Source organism: Dermochelys coriacea, chromosome 5 (genome assembly GCF_009764565.3).
Source record: "Dermochelys coriacea isolate rDerCor1 chromosome 5, rDerCor1.pri.v4, whole genome shotgun sequence".
Taxonomy (NCBI): Eukaryota; Metazoa; Chordata; order Testudines; family Dermochelyidae; genus Dermochelys; species Dermochelys coriacea.
This window is the reverse complement of record NC_050072.1, coordinates 42,888,029-42,911,215: the sequence shown is the minus strand read 5'-3', so window position 1 is coordinate 42,911,215 and position 23,187 is coordinate 42,888,029. Positions and strand designations below refer to the sequence as shown.

Sequence of the window (23,187 nt, the reverse complement as noted above, 5' to 3'; positions counted from 1 at the left end):
GCTAATAACCGATGGTCACAAACACCACCCTATATCGGAAACCTACTGACCGCTATTCCTACCTACATGCCTCTAGCTTTCATCCAGATCATACCACTCGATCCATTGTCTACAGCCAAGCGCTACGATATAACCGCATTTGCTCCAACCCCTCAGACGGAGACAAACACCTACAAGATCTCTATCATGCATTCCTACAACTACAATACCCACCTGCTGAAGTGAAGAAACAGATTGACAGAGCCAGAAGAGTACCCAGAAGTCACCTACTACAGGACAGGCCCAACAAAGAAAACAACAGAACGCCACTAGCCATCACCTTCAGCCCCCAACTAAAACCTCTCCAACGCATCATCAGGGATCTACAACCTATCCTGAAGGACAACCCATCACTCTCACAGATCTTGGGAGACAGGCCAGTCCTTGCTTACAGACAGCCCCCCAGTCTGAAGCAAATACTCACCAGCAACCACACACCACACAACAGAACCACTAACCCAGGAACCTATCCTTGCAACAAAGCCCGTTGCCAACTCTGTCCACATATCTATTCAGGGGATACCATCATAGGGCCTAATCACATCAGCCACACTATCAGAGGCTCGTTCACCTGCGCATCTACCAATGTGATAGATGCCATCATGTGCCAGCAATGCCCCTCTGCCATGTACATTGGCCAAACTGGACAGTCTCTACGTAAAAGAATGAATGGACACAAATCAGACGTCAAGAATTATAACATTCAAAAACCAGTTGGAGAACACTTCAATCTCTCTGGTCACTCGATCACAGACCTAAGAGTGGCTATACTTCAACAAAAAAACTTCAAAAACAGACTCCAACGAGAGACTGCTGAATTGGAATTAATTTGCAAACTGGATACAATTAACTTAGGCTTGAATAGAGACTGGGAATGGATGAGTCATTACACAAAGTAAAACTATTTCCCCATGTTATTTCTCCCTCCCACCCCACCCCACCCCCCACTGTTCCTCTGATATTCTTGTTAACTGCTGGAATTAGCCTACCTGATTGTCACCATGACAGGTTTTCCTCCTTTCCCCCCCTGCTGCTGGTGATGGCTTATCTTAAGTGATCACTCTCCTTACAGTGTGTATGATAAACCCATTGTTTCATGTTCTCTCTCTCTGTGTGTGTGTGTGTGTGTGTGTGTGTGTGTGTGTATATAAATCTCTCCTCTGCTTTTTCCACCAAATGCATCCTATGAAGTGAGCTGTAGCTCACGAAAGCTTATGCTCTAATAAATTTGTTAGTCTCTAAGGTGCCACGGGTACTCCTTTTCTTTTTGCGAATACAGACTAACACGGCTGCTACTCTGAAAATTTTTCACGTTTCACTGAAGTGAATGGGGAGGGAGGCAGAAGAGTGTTTAACAAACTCGCAACCATCTCACTACTGCCTTCCACTTTCTCCAACAATGAGGGCATAATCCTTCACTTAGGATGCCATTGCCTGCTACTGCAATACCACCAATCCTCATTATTATTCCTTAAAGTAAAGTCAGAGAGAAACAGAGGATTTGGCTCAGGATCCAAGGAATTCCATATTTCTCTCTCCTGTTTAAGATTAAAGCAGGAAAAATCCTACAGAACAATATTCCTATTTCGCCACATATCTCCAACAGAAGCAGCATGAATTGCATGCGTCTCAGCAATTTCACACTGCTAAGGAAAACAAATGCAGTAGCACAAATGCTATTTTTCTCAGAAGTAGTAGGGGAATGCAACAAGGTACACAAAAATGGGAGGGTAATAGAGACAAAAAGGAATAAGGTGGTACTGGCTCAGTGGTCCTATACCTATGTGTTTTAGTTCAGGACAAAGCTGGGACCATTATTCTGGTTGCTGGGAATGTTGCAGCTCAACTCTTTTGGGACAGATTGAGAAAGGGAAGGATTAGAATAGTTAGCATCTCTGCAGTTCCTAGAGCTATTTGGCTGTTCTAATAGTTCCTTTTTTTGTTTGTTTTTAAATTTCTATTGTTTCAGAATAGAGTTCGATATATATGCTAATGAACTGAAAAGTCTGTGTTAGGAACTATCCTGAGAAAAAGCAGGACTTTCAAATTTAAAGTAATTCTGACAGCATGATTCCATGAAAGATAACCAAAAAAAAAGTATTCAAAAACTGCCTCTCTTTGTTCAATGAATTATGCAAAAAGGTAATGTACTAGAGAAAGAGATAACTGAACATTCTGTTAGCTATTTCTCCTGTATTACATTTCTGATCTTGTCTATCAGACTCAAAGTTCATGGTTCTTGGGTTTATGTATTTTTTTTCCTTTTAAAACTCAAGCAGTGACATTTTAACATTCTGTAACTAGGAAACTTAAAGGTATCCATACAGTGTTTTCAACACATATTCCTTCCTATTAACATTCTACAGAATAAGGTGTTTTGCAATATTAAAAAAAGTTATTTTTCCCCCATCACTGTAAAATGGATTTGGAGGAGGAGGGGAGACTTACAAAAAACCCAGAATTTTTTTTGGATGTTTGTTTTGAATACTAATACTCTACCCAATAAAAAGAAGAAATGGAACAGTTGTTTAGGGGAGAAGGAGGTGAACACTGGTCTAAAGCAAGTCCTACTGAGTGTCACTCTCTTCTACTTAAAGACCCTCTGATGAACCACCTTTCCAACAACCCATTATAAGATGACTGGATGCTCCAGGTCACAAAGATGTATTACATTTGGTGTGAAATTAAAAACTCAAGACAACCGAAGACATGACACCCTGAGTTCTAACAACCTGTATCTATGTTATGGTTCGGTAAGAAAAGTTAAGTTGTGACCAGAAGTACTCAGTTGGGTATATCCTCCTATAAGCATCCAATGCTAGATGGCAGGCCAGCATTCTGAATCACCACTGGTTTACTGCAGTTACTTTCACTTCTGTTTGCAACATCTTAACATCTTTGCTCGTTACCCATTAAGTGTACTACAGTGAGAAAGAGGACAACGCAAATTTTATATCTGCATATTATATCCTGTACTTTGAGCATTTTTCCATGAAAGCCTTAGATTGGTATGCTACCAAACCCACCCCGACTTACTATTAAGAGCCACAGAAGTGCATGAGGTAGTAACTTTTATTGGACCAACTTCTGTCCGCTTTGTGTCTCTAACATCCTGGTACCAACATGGATACAACAACGCTGCATTTTAAGAGCTAGGTATTATTGTTATCATTAGTTAAAATACAGGCCCCGATCCTGCAAATATTTATGCATATGAGTAATTTTAAATACATGCATCAGAACTTGCAGGATCAGAACCATTAATTTGCATACAAGTTTTCAAAAGAAAAGATATGCTTATAATTTCTACTAGTTTAATCGCATCAGTTTTGATGTAAATGTTTCCTGAAATTAAGTTTCAAGTTAAAGCTTCCCTCCCATCTTCTGGGAAATTTAAATGAGTTGTAGTTTCTATTTTACAGTAATTTGCTACATAAAGGAGAAAAGTTACTGCTTAGGTGGGGAAATAGCATGCATGGCCATGAACATAGAGCTGGGGCAGTGGGTTGGGGTACAGGAGAGAGTGCGGTGGGCAGGAAGGTGCTCAGGGCAAGGGGTTGGGTTGTAGGAGGGGTGTGGCAGGGGGTTCAGAGCAGCGGGTTGGGGTGCAGGGTACAGGAGAGGTTTGGAGTGCAGGCTCCGGCCCAGCGCTGCTTACCTTGAGCGACTCTGGGGTGGCAGCAGCACGGTTAAGGCAGGCTCCATGCCTGCCCAGGCCCTGCACCGCTCCTGGAAGTGGCCAGCACCACATCCCTGTTGCCCCTGGGTGACAGAGGCTAGAGGGCTCGTGTGCTGCCCTCACCTGTGGGTACCTCCCCCAAAGCTCCCATTGGCCACAATTCCCCATTCCTGGCCAATGGGAGCTCCAAGCGAGGGCAGCACCTCCAGGCGAGGGCAGCATGCAGAGCCCTCTGTCCCCTTCCTTCCCCAGGGTGCAGGGATATGGCGCTGGCCACTTCCAGGAGAGGATCAGTGCCGAAACTAAACAATTTGCCGAGAGTCTGCTCCTGGTAATATAGGCACTGAATTTGGCATAAGGAGTGTTCTAATTGCAACAAGAGTTCCTAGCACTTCCCCATCAGAGTTTATTGATGTCTTCAAAGCAACCTCATAGAATATCAGGAACAATTTAGCTCGATCACTGACCATACACCATGTCTTCTGAATCATTTTAATTTGTTGCACAAGAACCAGTTCCTGGGGAATTCCATAAACCTTGTTGTGAAACTTTCTGAAGTTGTGGGGTTTGACAGCAACGCAGAGATCCACTGCCTCTCCTGATACTTCCTATCTTAGCTTCTTCCATCAAGGCTCCATCTCAGAGGCCTGATCCCATTAACTTCAGGGGGAATTGGAGTCTTTTCACTGACTTAATGGGCACTGGACCAGATGCCAAGGTAAGCTGAAGCTCAGTACCACCCATATGAAATGCCAAGCCTGTCAAAGCATTTGGCTTAAATGGAAACAACGTAAAATACTTCAATAGTAAGGCAATCCCTCCACCTACCTCCTACCAAGGGAAGCTAGATTTGTACCAACCCAGAGTTCAAGCAATTAACTGTCTTTCTTGGTCAACTATGGCTATTCTTCCAAGGATAAGCCCTATAAGCAACTCTGAGCAGTTTCATAAGAATCCCCCTGAGGTGCCTGAAAAAGGGTTTGGAGGCATTCCCCCGTTGTCTCAATAGTCAGAGTGACAGCAGCCACCAAATCTGACACTGAAGCAAATGATGCAAATGATGTGTTAATCTGTTACAGATGTCGTTTTGCTGTATGGACATGACCTGAAGCAACTGAGCAATCTTCTTTCCTTCTGAGGGGCTAGAAAACTAATAGCTTCCTGAAAATATGTGATACAACAAGCAGGTGCAAGAGCACTATGGGTAAACATCAAAGCACCACAAAACTACGTAACTGCTGAAATACGCACCCAAAAGGCAAAGGACTAACACACCAAAAAGTGTTGAAAAATAGGTGCTAAAAACATTACTGGAAAGATGGGCCGAAGAACTGAAACAAAGCACCCAACAATTTTAATAAAATTTTCCCTTGCTAGAATGTTTGGCACAGTAAAGAGTATCAGACAATGCTAGAGCAGAGATTAGAGAGCGACAGCTCCTGCAGAAAGCTTCAACACTGACTGTGGTCAAGAAAGAACTGATTGGAAGGCTCCAGAGGCTGGAATATGATGACCAACAGAAAGGCTGACTCTTGTGCCATTCCTCTATGGCTGTCTGTAGGGATTAAAAAAAAAAAAAAAAAAAAAAAAGGAAGAGCTTAGAACATCACTGGAGAGCTAACCCTCAAAAGCATGAATTCTGGTGATGATCTCTTCAAATGCAGACAAATAACTGATTTGGGAGGGATAATATTAAAGGAATTTTTAATTTCAATGACTTGCAATGGTTAGTGAGATTACAACCACTTCAGTCACTAAAACTAAATGGTAGCGCTCAGAGAGGGAGAGTGTGTGTACACACACACACACACACACACACACACACACACACACACAGAGTTCACCTAACAGTCTGCAGAAAGACAAAATATAGCCGGAGTGTCTGCTTCAAACAGGTAATACGACCTAAAACGGGGGGGGGGGGGGGGGGGGAAGAGAGAGAGAGCGCGAGAGAGCAAGCGAGCGTGACAGCTCAGTAGAGATGTTTTTAATATATTTCCTTTCTGGTTGTTTCTGGCAGTTAAATTCCACTAGTGCTGTCTGACATTCCAGAATAGCCAAAGCATATAGGACTCAGGACACATATCCTCCCTCACCCCTGGCCAACGACTGTGACAGGGACTACAAGATGTGGTGGCATAGCTCCATTGTGTTAGCTCTATACCAGCAAGGGAGGAATTTCTTATGCTGGTATAGAGCTGGAGGAATATGCTGGAGGAATTTCTGGCATGGGAAGGGAAAGGAAATCTATTTAGGACCACACCCCAGACTCAGCACCTGTTGTATTTTACTTTCTACTATTACAAGAAGCACCTAAGAAAAGTGAATGGAATTAGAAAATAAATTTTTATTCCTGCCCTCCCCCACGTTTTCTTTGTGCATTTGACAACTGCGTACAGCCAATATTGCTGTTCACCTGCTCACAAGAGTCTTTCATACAACACCGGGGAATATGTAAGTGTGGTTATAAAACCACAAAACTTGACAGGAAAGCAAGGGCAGGGCTCGTACCCTATTTTTCTTTTAATTGATGGATCGGATTTCTAACTTTTTAAATACAGATTATTCAGAAACAAAACAGCTTTCTCCAACAAAAACTGAATTGCTTTTGTAGGCCTACACTTAAAGGGGAACCTGTTTGCAAAAGACAAGACAAGATTATTATGACAGTGCAACTTACAAATGTAGATTTTTTTTTTTTAACATAACTAAACTCAAAAACAAAACAATTAAAACTTGAGAGCCTACAAGTCCACTCAGTCCTACTTCTTGTTCAGCCAATCACAGAGACAAAAAAGTTGGTTCACATTTACAGGAGATAACGCTGCCCACTTCTTATTTACAGGGCCACCTGAAAATGAGAACAGCTGTTCCTATTGCACTTTTGTACCAGCATCACAAGATATTTACATGCCAGATATGCTAAACATTCATATGCCCCTTCATGCTTTGACCACCATTCCAGAGGACATGCTTCGAGGCTGATGATGGGTCAGATGCCACCAACAGAAAATTGATTTTCCTTTTTTGGTGGTTCAGGTTCTACCGTTTCCGCATCAGAGACTATTGCTTTTTAAAAGACATCTGAAAGCATGTTCCACACCATGTCTGAGTGGATTTGTAGGACTGAGTGGACCAACTTGTAATCTCTAAAGTCTTACATTTTATTTTTGAGTTTAGTTACGTAAAAAAAAAAAAATCTACATTTTTAAGTTGCATTTACACAATAAAGAGATTCCATTACAGTGTTTAGATAGTATTTTTCAGTTCACCTATTTTTTTTACAATGCAAATATTTGTAATCAAAAATGTAAAGTGAGCACTGTACACTTTGTATTCTCTGTTGTAACTGAAATAAATATATTTTAAAATGTAGAAAAAACATTCCAAAATATTTAAATAAACAGTATTCTATTATTAACAGTGCAATTAAAATTGCGATTAATCATTAATTTTTTTAATCACTTGACAGCCCTAGCTGGAATAATCCTCAAGAAATCATTTAGTCCAGCGCCCTGCACTGAGGCAGGATCAAGTATACCTAGACCATCCCCAACAGGTGTCTGAAGAACAGGTTAGACAAAGCCTCCACTGATGGTGATTTTACAACCTCCCTTGGAAGTCAATTCCAGTATTTAACACCCCTCCCAGTTAGAAGGTTTTTCCTGATATGTAACCTAAATTTCTCTTGCTGCAGATTAAGCAGTCCTACCTTCAGTAGACAGAGAGCCATTGATCATCCTCCTCTTTATAACAGGCTTTAACACCTGAAGACTTATCAGGTCCCGCAACAGGTTTCTTTACTCAACACTAAACATGCCCAGTTTTTTTAACCCTCATAGGTCAGTTTTTCTAAAACTTTTATAATTTTTGCTGCTCCTTCTGGTCTCCCTCTAGTCTGTCCACATAATTCTAAAGTGGCACACAGAACTGGCCACAGTACTGCAACTAAGTCTCACCAATGCTGAGTAGAGCAGGACTACTACTTCCCATGTCTTCCAGACAACGCTCTTGTTAATATACCACAGAATACCACCAGCCTTTTTAGCTTTTGCTTCACATTGTTGGATTACATTCAGTTTGTGATCCACTATAACCACCATGTTCTTTTCTACTGTACGGTCAGTTATTCCCCATTTTGTAGTTGTGCATTTGATTTTCCCTTCTTGAGCACAGTATCTTCAACCTGTCTTCACTGAATTTCATCTGACTTGAATTCAGACCAATTTTCCAAGGTTGTTTTGAATTCTAATCCTGCTGTCCAAAGTGCTTTCAACACCGCCTAACTTGGTGTCATCCACAAATTTATGAACATACTCTCCATTTCATTATCCAAGTTGTCAGACCCTAGACTGACTCCTGCAGGACCACATTAGGATATGTCTTCCCAATTTGACAGAGAACCATTGCTAACTACTGTTTCAGCATGGTCTTTCAACCAGCTGTGCACCCACATTATAAATAGGAAAATGTGATCTAGATTAAATTAGTTTGCTTATTTGAGAACCAGTTACAATGCTGACGTCCTCCAACATAACTGAAGTACAGTTCTGTTAGAGTTAAAACGAAGTTTTGTTCCATTTAGACCTCTCTCTCTCAATTGTACAAAGCCTTGGACACATCCTATATCTGTAAAGTGCAAACACCAACTCAGTGCTGAAATATCATTCCTCTACACTACCTCCAGAGAAACATAAAGACCAAGAGAGTGTTAAAACCAGCTATATTAAAAGCTCAAGAATCGTAAAACAAACATTTTACATTGCTGAATAGTAGGTAACTGCTAAGCAAAAAACACTGCACAAAAATAGAGAAAGGATATGCCAAAACTACTACAAAAAAACCCCCGCAATAATTTAGAATACATTTTATAAATAAACCGAACACTCTGCTTGGGTTTGAATATTTACATTTTATTGTGACAAGTACTGTATCATCATCACCACCACTTGAACAGCAATTCAACTGTTTTAACCATGCAAAAACATCAACATTACTCCATCTGAACCTCTGTGTTTATAGCAATTTCCACACAGAAGATATTTTAATCAAACACGTCACCTGTAAGCACCTACATTAGCTGTCTGTACTAACAGTAGTATGCTCTCATGGGTATGAGCAACTTTCAGGTCAATAAGAAAAGCTTTCCCTCCCATAACTGTCAAACCTTCCCTCAAAAGTATTAGTTTATTCCAGAAGGGAAACTCACTCAAGAGCCTACACTCTCATAAATGTTAATATTCTCAAAAAGCAACAAGAGATTCATAAGTAACCCTAAAATAATAGAGGTATGCCCATCACACTGAGTAGAGGGAACTTCTCTCTTCTGAAGTGTTTCACTTTCAGAAGGAAAAAGGTAAACTAATAATGGTATAAAGTTGTAAAGGTGAGAAAAATTCATTTACATTAAATTGAGTGGAAGTCATCATATCAAACTTCCCCAAACTTGCTAAAAAAGTATTACATATATTCTAACCCCATAGGAAAAGTTAAATATTGCCATTTACCTTAAAGCCATACACTATGGATGAATGCCATTAAAGAAAAAAACCCATACATTTACTTTCGCATACCACCACATTTTATGAACACTTGAATTAAAATTGCTCTTCATCCCCAAGTCCCTAAATCAGCTCTATTTGAACATGATATGCTTTTAAACAGTATTTGTACAAGTGTTTACACATACGAATAGTGAAGTTCTTGTGGCTATTCCGCTACCCACAGCTGGATTTTGTACACCACTATAATTTTATTTTTGATATTTTAATTTTAAGACAGTATTTGTTTGTACATATTTAACTCAACTGAGGTGGGGGGGAAGTGGCAGTAGCACACCAAGTTAAAAGATTTCAACAAGATATCAAATACATTTTTGAAGACACTGACTGAAACAGTACCAGTTAGCATATATACACAGTCACACAACCCACTCAGCAGGTTTAATATTTTATAAAATGAATTGATCAAAAATGACAATTTAAAGATTTGACTACCATGTAATTTTTTAGTCTCAAACACTGCTGGCTGCAAAAAGGAATAAATTACCTAATTAATACTAAGCTATGTTAATGAAATGAATTCCATTCTGTGTCATAACCACTAGCTATATGTTGCAGTGATCTGCACTTTCATCATTTAAGAAGGGCCTTGTAGCTGCCATAGTGACAAAACTGTAGTTTAAAAAGTTGCAGTCCCAAACACAAGGATCTTTTCTTCTACATAGCACTGAAAAATATCTAGTGCATCATCAGAAAAACAAAAGGTCCGAAAAGAAATAAAAAATTGCATCCATTAGGAATACAGTGGTTTACAACTAAATTTGTCATGCGTTACTACATTTTTCCCCCCTGTAGAACCTAGTCATTATTGGGAATGAAGCACTGCTTTGGAAAGTGATCGTTCTTTGTAAAAGGATTACTCTGTTTAGACTTCATTGTGTTACTGCCAAGCATAAACCATATAAGGAAGATGAAGTTCAGTGTCATCTGTTTTGTTTAGTTCTTTCAGATGCCCAAGAATAACCTTTTCTGTTGCTTGTGAAGTCTATAAATTGTAAAACCTGATCACTTGTACATTATCACTTGAAAAAGGGATTTTGTATCAACACAAATGTGTCATTTTTTCACTAAAAACTACTATTACTAAACCAGTCTGGGCTAGATGAATAAATTGTTTCATATCTACACAAAACTGCCTACTGTTATTTATCTGATCTGGGTCATTGGATATTTTGCCTCCTTGAAAAATAGACAGATAGATACACCTACAGCAATATAAAAGGTTCACACACAAGTGAACTTATTTGACTGTCGGGTGCACACACTTCTCAGACATGCCAGTTCCATATTTCTATACCAGGCTGATCAGACACCATATCCAATCAGCATAACTGAAAACATACCACCATCCAATTTGTTATACAAGAACAATAATTTAGACTGTCTTCTACCAAGGGGAACACAATCAGTCCCAAGCTATGGCCTTTAATACATTATTTGGAAACATACACAATACTTGAATGAGTTTCTACATAAATGTGGGTTCGGGGAGAGGAAGTGTCTCTCTCAGCACAGGTAGTTTTGGAACCACAATGTAATCAACATCTGGTAATTGCCTCTTTGAAGCATCTTAAACCAAGTTCGCAAAAAGAAAAGGAGTACCCGTGGCACCTTAGAGACTAACAAATTTATAGTCTCTAAGGTGCCACGGGTACTCCTTTTCTTTTTGCGAATACAGACTAACACGGCTGCTACTCTTAAACCAAGTTGTGATACAGCATGTAGAAACTTTGTTAAATATTTTTTTGTTCAATGCAGTTAGTCAAGACACAAAGTAACATATACTAGTCACAATTATGCAATACTGAAAACATCTTGTTAAGGCTATCACATTGAATTGAGCTTGTGCATTTTCTTACTCCTACAAACAGATTTTGATGAGAAGTCTTATCGAAAGCAATGAAAACTAAAATTGTTACCAATTTTTTAACCAAAATTATACCATATGAATGTTTAGAATCAGTCCTTACAGTAACTCACATTAAAGTATGCTATTTTCCATCCTCTCTTATACATAGATGTTATCAAGATAATCTTCTACAGGTTCTAAATTTAGAACATATTTCTTGCATATGAAAAAATCCATTTATATTGTAAGGAGAGGTATTATACGAAGTGTTGGTTATCCTGCCCCAAATGTTAAGATAAAATTAAACAAACCAACTCTTCTTCAATTAAATACATAGTCAAACTCTTCATCTTGAAGAGGAGGAAAAAAAAAGGTAATGCAACCTTATTTACAAATGAATAAATGAACTTTTTTTGTAGAAAATACATACATACATACATACATACATACATACATACCAGTACTTCTTTTTAAAGGGTGCACATATCAGATGGCCAGAGGAAAGGAACCAACACCCAGACAGAGTAAGGAAAAATAATAAATAAATACAGTGATCTCCAAAACCTCTGGACTTCTTTCAAGTACGAAACTTAAGAGTAGCACCCTTTAGAAGTGCTTATTCACAGAGAAGGGAACAAGCGACCAGGCTTGGTAACTTTTTCTGAAGAGAACGATTTTAAAAAAAAAAAAAAAATCACAAACGCATAACCAGGCAGTTTCACTTCAATACCTCATCCTGCTGAACAAAGAAACTTCTGTGTTTGAGGAGCTTAAAAACTTTCGATCTCATCAGATTCTTGTGGCAACCTCCATGGAAATAACGATCCCACTCACACAAACAGCATTGGAAGAGACAAAAGAATACTCATGCTTATTTCAAGCAGACAACACAATCCAGCAAGAAAAATAAAGGCCAAAAACAGGATATCAGAATGAAAAACGCCAGCTCTTTTCTTTCCTTCCCCCTCCCCTCCCCTCCCCTCGGCGCAAGGTTTCTTAACCAAACCTCCCCCGCACCGCTTACCTTTGATCGCGGCGGTCTTTCACCCAACACCAGCAGGGCTCCTTTCTACCCCCAAGAGAATTTTAAATCCAACCAAGTTTTCTTCCCGGGGGCCGAGCGGTTGCAGTCGCTCTCGGCCGGGAGGCAGGGCTGGGGCAAGGTGGAAGCAGCGCCGGCTTCTCGGCACCCCCGATCCCGGTTTCAGCAGCTGGCCGATCCCAGGCGAGTCACATTCCCCCGGCCGAGACGCTGAAGTTGAAGAGTCACTTCCTGCCGCGGGCACAGCCACAGACGGCGAGTCGGCAGCGCCCACCCGACAGTTCCCCGCACCCGGCCCGCTCCGCCACCGCCCCCTGCCGCCCAGCCCAGGCTGCCTCCTCCCCGCACTAGGCCAGCTCCGCGCGCCGAACCCGCCCCGCCCGCTTTATTGTCCTATAGCGACTGCCGCATGCAGCCCAGCCCAGCCCCGCGCCGTCAACCGCCACCAGGGGCGCGAGGCGAAGAACAAGAAGCTCTTTCCTCACCTGCCCCTTCCTCGGCCCGCTCCCCACGCCCGGGCGGCCGCAGGGGAGCCGCGAGGAGCCGAGCCACCTCCCGCCCACGCCGCCGGGTCACCCACGATACAAGCAGCAGCAGCAGCACCGCCGCCGCCTAGCCAGGAGAAGACTCTGCAGCGCCGCTGGGAAGGAAGGGCGGACGCGCCTCTCTCTCACACGCCCTCCCTCAGGCCGCGAGGGGAGAGCCAGACAACAAGTCCGGGGCTGAGTGCGAGCGGCGGCGGGACACAGCCAATCCAGAGCCACAGCCGCGAGAGGGGCGGCCATCCCCCGCCAATCACTGCGCTGCGCGAGCGAGCCCTCAGCAAGTTACGTTGCGTGAAACTGGAAGTGGGAGGGCGAAGCGTGCGGGCGGCCGCGGAACGGAGAGGTAGAAGTGAGAGAGGCGAAGGCGAGGATGGGGGGGGGGGATGCAGAGGAAATCAAGGAGCCGAGAAAAGACTTGACGTAGGTCAGTGTAACGTTCAGTTCGCCGTTTCTCTCTTTACACCCAAAATGCTGCAGCAGCTGTAGCCTTGAGCACGCTACAGTTCTGTGTATAAGAAAGCAACAGCTCTTCATGGGTGGTGCCCTTTTTCTTCCTCATTAAGCAGTGGCTACCTGGTTTCGCTCTCTGTTTTTTCTAGGGTAAAGGTGTAACTATTTTATTCTGCTTTTTGGCAGAGTTAATGCATTGGCTCATTCTTTTTAATGAAGGTGGTAGTTGCTTAGACAAACTCAATCTGGATTCGGGAATGACAGTTGTTTCCTTCGGTGTAAGTAACTCATCCTCATAATTTATTAATTGCACATATTATAGTCAGTCCTGTGCCAGGCTTTTGTTCTCTTGCATTCATAACAACCTTCTTAGTTACCACGCCAATGTATCATTTACCTCCAGTATTTTATGGGGGAGTAGGGAGAAAAGGGCACAGTGCCACATGGGAAATTTCCAAAAGATAATAAACAATGTTTGTGTGTTCTGTTAAACGAGTAAAATGCTAATAATAGTACCATCTTATAGTTGGGATGTTGCGCACAAAACTAGGAAATTCAGAGTTGTATTTCCCACTGAAACATTTGACCCCTTTCTACATAACATATTCAGTAAAATGCTGCTTATTAACTTTAATGTTTCATAATATGCAAGCGTATGTGAAATGTGGCTACTAGATTTGTTGTCACATGATTTATTCAACATTGCATGTTAAATCTCAACAATATGCAGTAGTAACTGTTTTTGCATTTTGTATCCTTAGTTGTTTTTAAATGTTTTAATGGATTTATTGCTTATGTAAGATGCCAGATTGACAATTCTGGAGTCTGACGTTCTGCTGAGCCACAGGACAGAGAGAACTAGTAACAGTAGGGCAGACTTCCACATGCTGGTCTCCGTATGTTCCTTAATCATGTTCTGAAGGGACCACTTCTAGGGATGATGTTTTCATGCCCGTTTAATCCTTGGCCGCTGCAGTGGGACTCCAAATGTGCCAGTAGGGATCATGATTCTGTATATTAATATGTGCTTATTAAGAACTGGACTAAACCCAAACTCTTCATGTAGGGTACTGAAAAGCCCTCAGATAGTAATGATTTCTGGTTGCTAACAGCCTACACCTAGGCCATATCTACACAACTAAAGACCTATCTCTGTATAACTACATTACTCAGGGGTGGGGGGAAAATCATGTGGCTCAGGGGTATGGACATAACTACTCCTCTCGCAGAGGTGGTTTAACTACACCCATGAGAGAAGCTCTTCCATCAGCATAATAACATCTTCACTAAAGCATTACAGCTACACTCCGGTAGCACTGTACATGAAGACAAGCCCCTAGAAGTGAAAAGTTTTATATACCGTTGCCATTCCCCTGAGATTGATCATTAGATCAATTACCACTCCACTTCAAGAGTCACCATTCAGTTCAATGACGGGTTTTGGCTAAGAGTAGTGTAATTGCGAATTAAATGACAGGTTTCAGAGTAGCAGCTGTGTTAGTCTGTATTCTCAAAAAGAAAAGGAGTACTTATGGCACCTTAGAGACTAACAAATTTATTAGAGCATAAGCTTGCGTGAGCTACAGCTCACTTCATCGGATGCATTTGGTGGAAAAAACCTGGGTGGTTTTTTCCACCAAATGCATCCGATGAAGTGAGCTGTAGCTCACGAAAGCTTATGCTCTAGAGACTAACAAATTTATTAGAGCATAAGCTTTCGTGAGCTACAGCTCACTTCATCGGATGCATTTGGTGGAAAAAACCACCCAGGTTTTTTCCACCAAATGCATCCGATGAAGTGAGCTGTAGCTCACGAAAGCTTATGCTCTAATAAGTTAGTTAGTCTCTAAGGTGCCACAAGTACTCCTTTTCTTTTTGAGAATTAAATGCAGGTGATCATATTTAAATAAATGCACATAAGTTTGACTATGCCTTCAACCGTTGGTTTGAATATTTTCATATATATAATATTTTTCTATCATGTTCAATTATCCAAATATAGAAACTTGAACACTTATTAGAACAATAATGCATTAGGCTACTTTCACTCACTTATTGCTCATATATTTTTCTCAAATAATACCCTCCTTCTCAGTTTAATAAAGCACACATACCTAACTGAGAACAACTATGCCAAATTTTAAACTTTTAAATAAAAGCATTGGAACCATCAGAGGGGAAGAGGTCTTACATTTTTTTTCAAAACCATAAACCACTATCATTTTCTCATGCTCATACAAGTCATTTTCTTCAAAACAACTCACCTTTGGGATAGAATCAAGTATGACAAACTTCAGCCCCCAAATTTAAAAATAGAGACTTTGAATCAAAGTACCTCTTGACTCATCAGCATAGTGTCACTACAGTGGTACTTGTACACAAATTTCACATCCCACATGAACTATTGGGAGTTCCTACCCCGTATCCTGCAATGCATCTTCATCTTAACTAATGTTATCACAAGATGGTAATTTCCCAGTGATGGCCTTCTTTTTTTTTTTTTCCCTCCATGAACTCTTTCAGGCACTTGCCTTATGCATGAGATTACCATACCCTTTGTTTAGTGCAGATTACGCTTTAGCAATGTTTGTTGTGAATTGCCTAATGCATCTAATAATGCAACTGGAATAATACATGGGTGTGGGAAATTCCCTGTGGCGGCTGTTCCCATGCAACATCTAGTATAGTCAGTTTTAGTTTCATTGTAAAATTTTGTTTTACTTATGGGTTTCAGAGTAGCAGCCGTGTTAGACAGTATTCGCAAAAAGAAAATGGCACCTTAGAGACTAACAAATTTATTAGAGCATAAGCTTTCGTGAACTACAGCTCACTTCATCAGATGCATTCAGTGGAAAATACAGTGGGGAGATTTATATGCATAGAGAACATGAAACAACGGGTGTTACCGTACACACTGTAACCAGAGTGATCACTTAAGGTGAGCTATTAAGAGCAGGAGAGCGGGGGTGGGAGGGGAGAAACTTTTGTCGTGATAATCAAGGTGGGCCATTTCCAGCAGTTGACAAGAACCTCTGAGGAATGGGGAGGGCAGGGAATAAACATGGGGAAATAGTTTTACTTTGTGTAATGACCCATCCACTCCCAGTCTCTAGTCAAGCCTAAGTTAATTGTATCCAGTTTGCAAATAAATTCCAATTCAGCAGTCTCTCATTGGAGTCTGTTTTTGAAGTTTTTTTGTTGAAGGATAGCCACTCTTAGGTCTGTAATCGAGTGACCAGAGAGATTGAAGTGTTCTCCAACTGGTTTTTGAATGTTATAATTCTTGACGTCTGATTTGTTCATTTATTCTTTTACGTAGAGACTGTCCAGTTTGACCAATGTACATGGCAGAGGGGCATCGCTGGCACATGATGGCATATATCACATTGGTAGATGTGCAGGTGAACGAGCCTCTGATATTGTGACTTTGTCCCCATAACTATTTCACATTTGGGGACAATGTATACCTTCAATCAGCAGCACTGCTATGGGTACCCGCATGGCCCCACAGTATGCCAATATTTTTATGGCTGACTTAGAACAACGCTTCCTCAGCTCTCGTCCCCTAATGCCCCTACTCTACTTGCGCTACATTGATGACATCTTCATCATCTGGACCCATGGAAAAGAAGCCCTTGAGGAATTCCACCATGATTTCAACAATTTCCATCCCACCATCAACCTCAGCCTGGACCAGTCCACACAAGAGATCCACTTCCTGGACACTACGTTGCTAATAAGTGATGGTCACATAAACACCACCCTATACCAGAAACCTACTGACCTCTATTCCTACCTACATGCCTCCAGCTTTCATCCAGATCACGCCACACGATCCATTGTCTACAGCCCAGCTCAACGATACAACTGCATTTGGTCCAACCCCTCAGACAGACAAACACCTACAAGATCTCTATCATGCATTCTTACAACTACAGTACCCACCTGCTGAAGTGAAGAAACAGATTGACAGAGCCAGAAGAGTACCCAGAAGTCACCTACTACAGGACAGGCCCAACAAAGAAAATAACAGAATGGCACTAGCCATCACCTTCAGCCCCCAACTAAAACCTCTCCAACGCATCATCAAGGATCTACAATCTATCCTGAAGGACCACCCATCACTCTCACAGATCTTGGGAGACAGGCCAGTCCTTGCTTACAGACAGCCCCCCAACCTGAAACAAATTCTCACCAGTAACCACACAACAGAACCACTAATCCAGGAACCTATCCTTACAACAAAGCCCGTTGCCAACTCTGTCCACATATCTATTCAGGGGACACCATCATAGGGCCTAATCACATCAGCTACAATATCAGAGACTCGTTCACCTGCACATCTACTAGTGTGATATATGCCATCGTGTGCCAGCAATGCCCCTCTGCCATGTACATTGGTCAAACAGGACAGTCTCTATGTAAAAGAATAAATGGACAAAAAATCAGACGTCAATTATAACATTCAAAAACCAGTTGGAGAACACTTCAATCTCTCTGGTCACTTGATTACAGACCTAAAAGTGGCAATACGTCAACAAAAAAAACTTCAAAAACAGATTCCATCGAGAGACTGCTGAATTGGAATTAATTTGCAAACTGGACACAATTAACTTAGGCATGAATAAAGACTGGGAGTGGATGGGTCATTACACAAAGTAAAAAGAAAAGGAGTACTTGTGGCACCTTAGACTAACAAATTTGAGTATAAGCCTTCGTGAGCTACAACTCACTTCATCAGATGAACTGTAGCTCACAAAAGCTTATGCTCAAATAAATTTGTTAGTCTCTAAGGTGCCACAAGTACTCCTTTTCTTTTTGCGAATACAGACTAACACGGCTGCTACTCTGAAACCTACACAAAGTAAAACTATTTCCCCATGTTTATTCTCCCACCCCCCTGTTCCTCAGACGTTCTTGTCAACTGCTGGAAATGGCCCACCTTGATTATCACTACAAAAGGTTCTCCCTCCCTCCCCCCGGCTCTCCTGCTGGTAATAACTCACCTTAAGTAATCATTCTGGTTACAGTGTGTATGGTAACACCCATTGTTTCATGTTCTCTATGTATATAAATCTCCCCACTGTATTTTCTACTGAATGCATCCGATGAAGTGAGCTGTAGCTCACGAAAGCTTATGCTCAAATAAATTTGTTTTACTTATGGTATTCGCCATCCCAAACCAAACAATGTAGCCCCAGATTAAAAGAAAATAGTTAGCCTACAGCTCCTCATGACATTTTATGTAGACAAGATAAAACTATATATACAAATTAAGAAAATATCAAAAGTTATTCTAGGGATTTAAAACGGCTATAAATATCAAGACACTGTTTAAAGTGATTATAGCTTCAGGAAACTTTAAATGCAGTGGGATTCATTCCTATAGTGTAAATAAATCCTATAACTTAAACTTTATTTCTAACAAAAATAATTATGAATTATCAATAAAAGTGAGGCAATTCTAAAGTTATGTGAAACAAATACCTTTGAGACAAACTGAGTCATAACTCTCAAAATGAATTGCGTACATTTAATAGATGCTCTTGCCATAAAAGACTTGCAATCTAAGGCCCTGCTCCTCCAAACACTTTTGTGCAATGTCTCAGACAATCCATGAGCTTTTCATTATGAGCATATCCCATACTCTGACCCATAAAATGTTATCAGAGGGTTCATTTCTCTTCCAAAATTCCACCTGAGCACAACTTAATTTTATCAGTTGTTGGAATAGTTTTGTATTATAAAGAGAATATTATAGTTCTTTTAATCCAGGAGACGCAGATGCACTATGCATAGATTTATGGGTAATTTTGCTTTTATATGCTATTACATTTAAAGAGTTACTTCTTAAAGTTTCTAAATCTTCAAGATAGCTTTAGTCTGATTATGATAGATTTTCTCATTTAAGCATTGTTCCTTGTGTTCTGGGCAGTACTTGTCAACGTTAGGACTTCCCTACTTATTTAGTTTTCAAATAAAATTTAGAACCTAATAAGTACCTAACAATACTCAGCAGCTGTTTTCAGTTGGAGAAGATTGAAAATTTGCACCTCTTACTGACAGCAAGTACATAGACTCTAAAGAGATGTTTTGTAATTTGGTGAATGTGACTTGTCGGTGATGAATAAATCTCAGTTAGTATGATACTAGTTTAGAAACATCAGTTTTAAGTATAATTAAAATTTGGTTAGAATGCTTCTATGTGATATATACTGGTTGTCAGTTATTGTGCAATCACTTTTAGTTTAGGGGTAGTAAACATTATGGTTAAAAGGAAATACCAACACAGCATTACTTATACAATACTCTTACTTCCCTATACTTAAAATGGCTCTGAAAACAAAAAACAAAAATCCATTTTTAAACCGTTTCTAGTTTTAAAATTATTGGGGGGGGGGGGTTTCCTCCCAATGCTTATATTTAATTTTCCAAACGAAGACATATTTAACAAAAAATGCCGCTGCCAGGGATTACCTATTAGAACATGTTTAGACCAAAGTAGATTACAGGAATCTCAGACAAATATGTAGAGTAATGTAACACCATACAGAGCAATAGTTTGAAAGAGGAGAAAGGAAATTTCATGCCAACAATTTATCCAGTCATGCAGAATCATCTATGCATGCAAGTAGCACAGTAATGAGGATAATGAGGCAAGCCTCTAAATTATATACACGGTGTCAGAGAATTTGGTGAACAGTGTTTGACTAGCATGGTGGAGCATATATCTGTTCCTCTGTCGTCTCACAAACATTTTTTATCATGAGAATGTCCTGCACTTTACTATCCACTAACAAGGGCAACCTTTAGGCAAATGGAGCATAAAAGCATTAGGAAGGAGAAGGAGCCTTCCCATTTTAATCCCAAAGGAACAGTACCATATGACTGGGCAATCCCAGAGAGATTATGCACATAGCTCAGTCAGGTTTCTTGGTATTCAGTATGAAACACCAGTCCAAGTCACTGATTATTCTCCAGAGAGTCAATGAGTCACTGCACTTGTACATTCAGAATCCTTCATGTCACATGGTAAGTAAAGCAGGAGACATTATCTACTGATTCCCCAACAAGTTCAGAGTACCGACTACAGAAACATACTGTCTAAGTGCCATTTATTTTGGTAAAAAGAAAAAAGGAGTACTTGTGGCACCTTAGAGACTAACAAATTTATTAGAGCGTAAGCTTTCGTGAGCTACAGCTCACTTCATCGGATGCATTTGGTGGAAAAAACAGAGGGGAGATTGATATACACACACACACAGAACATGAAAAAATGGGTTTATCATACACACTGTAAGGAGAGTGATCACTTAAGATAAGCCATCACCAGCAGCGGGGGGGGGGGAGGAGGAAAACCTTTCATGGTGACAAGTAAAGTAGGCTATTTCCAGCAGTTAACAAGAATATCTGAGGAACAGTGGGGGGTGGGGTGGGGAAATAACATGGGGAAATGGTTTTACTTTGTGTAATGACTCATCCATTCCCAGTCTCTATTCAAGCCTAAGTTAATTGTATCCAGTTTGCAAATTAATTCCAATTCAGCAGTCTCTCGTTGGAGTCTGTTTTTGAAGCTTTTTTGTTGAAGGATAGCCACTCTTAGGTCTGTAATAGAGTGACTGTTTTTTGAATGTTATAATTCTTGACGTCTGATTTGTGTCCATTCATTCTTTTACGTAGAGACTGTCCAGTTTGGCCAATGTACATGGCAGAGGGGCATTGCTGGCACATGATGGCATATCACATTGGTAGATGTGCAGGTGAACGAGCCTCTGATAGTGTGGCTGATGTGATTAGGCCCTATGATGGTGTCCCCTGAATAGATATGTGGACAGAGTTGGCAACGGGCTTTGTTGCAAGGATAGGTTCCTGGATTGTTGGTTCTGTTGTGTGGTGTGTGATTGCTGGTGAGTATTTGCTTCAGATTGGGGGGCAGTCTGTAAGCAAGGACTGGCCTGTCTCCCAAGATTTGTGAGAGTGATGGGTCGTCCTTCAGGATAGGTTGTAGATCCTTGATGATGCGTTGGAGAGGTTTTAGTTGGGGGCTGAAGGTGATGGCTAGTGGCGTTCTGTTGTTTTCTTTGTTGGGCGTGTCCTGTAGTAGGTGACTTCTGGGTACTCTTCTGGCTCTGTCAATCTGTTTCTTCACTTCAGCAGGTGGGTACTGTAGTTGTAGGAATGCATGATAGAGATCTTGTAGGTGTTTCTCTGTCTGAGGGGTTGGAGCAAACGCGGTTATATCGTAGAGCCTGGCTGTAGACAATGGATCGTGTGGTATGATCTGGATGAAAGCTAGAGGCATGTAGGTAGGAATAGCGGTCAGTAGGTTTCCGATATAGGGTGGTGTTTATGTGACCATCGCTTATTAGCAACGTAGTGTCCAGGAAGTGGATCTCTTGTGTGGACTGGTCCAGGCTGAGGTTGATGGTGGGATGGAAATTGTTGAAATCATGGTGGAATTCCTCAAGAGCTTTTTTCCATGGGTCGAGATGATGAAGATGTCATCAATGTAGCGCAAGTAGAGTAGGGGCATTAGAAGACAAGAGCTGAGGAAGCGTTGTTCTAAGTCAGCCATAAAAATGTTGGCATACTGTGGGGCCATGCGGGTACCCATCACAGTGCCACTGATTTGAAGGTATACGTTGTCCCCAAATATGAAATAGTTATGGGTGAGGACAAAGTCACAAAGTTCAGCCACCAGGTTAGCCGTGACATTATCGGGGATACTGTTCCTGATGGCTTGTAGCCCATCTTTGTGTGGAATGTTGGTGTAGAAGGCTTCTGCATCCATAGTGGCTAGGATGGTGTTTTCAGGAAGATCACCAATGGACTGTAGTTTCCTCAGGAAGTCAGTGGTGTCTCGAAGATAGCTGGGAGTGCCGGTAACGTAGGGCCTGAGAAGGGAGTCTACATAGCCAGACAATCCTGCTGTCAGGGTGCCAATGCCTGAGATGATGGGGCGTCCAGGATTTCCAGGTTTATGGATCTTGGGTAGCAGATAGAATACCCCAGGTATGGGTACTAGGGGTGTGTCTGTGCGGATTTGTTCTTGTGCTTTTTCAGGGAGTTTCTTGAGCAAATGCTGTAGTTTCTTTTGGTAACTCTCAGTGGGAACAGAGGGTAATGGCTTGTAGAAAGGGGTACTGGAGAGCTGCCTCGTAGCCTCTGACAAATGATGTCAGAGTTGTTTCTGAGGCTGTGGATGGCATTGTGTTCTGCATGGCTGAGGTTATGGGGCAAGCGATGCTGCTTTTCCACAATTTCAGCTCGTGCACGTCGGCGGAAGCAGTCTATGTAGAAATCCAGGCTGCTGTTTCGACCTTCAGGAGGAGTCCACCCAGAATCCTTCTTTTTGTAGTGTTGGTAGGAAGGTCTCTGTGGGTTAATATGTTGGTCAGAGGTGTGTTGGAAATATTCCTTGAGTCGGAGACGTCGAAAATAGGATTCTAGGTCACCACAGAACTGCATCATGTTCGTGGGGGTGGAGGGGCAAAAGGAGAGGCCCTGAGATAGGACAGATTCTTCTGCTGGGCTAAGAGATGAACAAGAGGCTACCAAGCTGCTCTCCAACACCCCTTTCTACAAGCCATTACCCTCTGATCCCACTGAGAGTTACCAAAAGGAACTACAGCATTTGCTCAAGCAACTCCCTGAAAAAGCACAAGAACAAATCCGCACAGACACACCCCTAGAACCCCGACCTGGGGTATTCTATCTGCTACCCAAGATCCATAAACCTGGAAATCCTCGACGCCCCATCATCTCAGGCATTGGCACCCTGACAGCAGGATTGTCTGGCTATGTAGACTCCCTTCTCAGGCCCTACGTTACCAGCACTCCCAGCTATCTTCGAGACACCACTGACTTCCTGAGGAAACTACAGTCCATTGGTGATCTTCCTAAAAACACCATCTTAGCCACTATGGATGTAGAAGCCCTCTACACCAACATTCCACACAAAGATGGGCTACAAGCCGTCAGGAACAGTATCCCCGATACTGTCACGGCTAACCTGGTGGCTG

General features: G+C 41.5%; 1 protein-coding gene and 1 long non-coding RNA gene across 22 annotated transcripts in view; one reads left to right on the top strand and one right to left on the bottom strand.

Annotated features, from left to right (window-relative positions):
- Positions 1-12,873, bottom strand: part of ERBIN (erbb2 interacting protein) — a 214,643-nt gene extending 201,770 nt beyond the window's left edge. For 13 of the 19 annotated variants that reach the window (XM_043514174.1, XM_038402370.2, XM_043514185.1 and 10 more), the window contains exons 1-2: positions 12,656-12,791; positions 12,153-12,401 (exon numbers count right to left, since the gene is read on the bottom strand). The gene's annotated coding sequence lies outside the window, so the exon portion shown is untranslated. Of the gene's footprint in view, positions 1-11,858; positions 12,075-12,152; positions 12,402-12,655 lie in introns of those variants that run through there. The other 6 variants (XM_043514178.1, XM_038402360.2, XM_038402361.2 and 3 more) reach the window with 5 other exon arrangements.
- A 52-nt stretch (positions 12,874-12,925) lies between these two features.
- LOC119855739 overlaps positions 12,926-23,187 on the top strand; it is a 57,901-nt gene continuing 47,639 nt past the window's right edge. The window contains exon 1 of one of the 3 annotated variants that reach the window (XR_006281232.1): positions 12,926-13,058. This is a non-coding gene — a long non-coding RNA (uncharacterized LOC119855739). Of the gene's footprint in view, positions 13,444-23,187 lie in introns of all 3 variants that reach the window. The other 2 variants (XR_006281230.1, XR_006281231.1) reach the window with 2 other exon arrangements.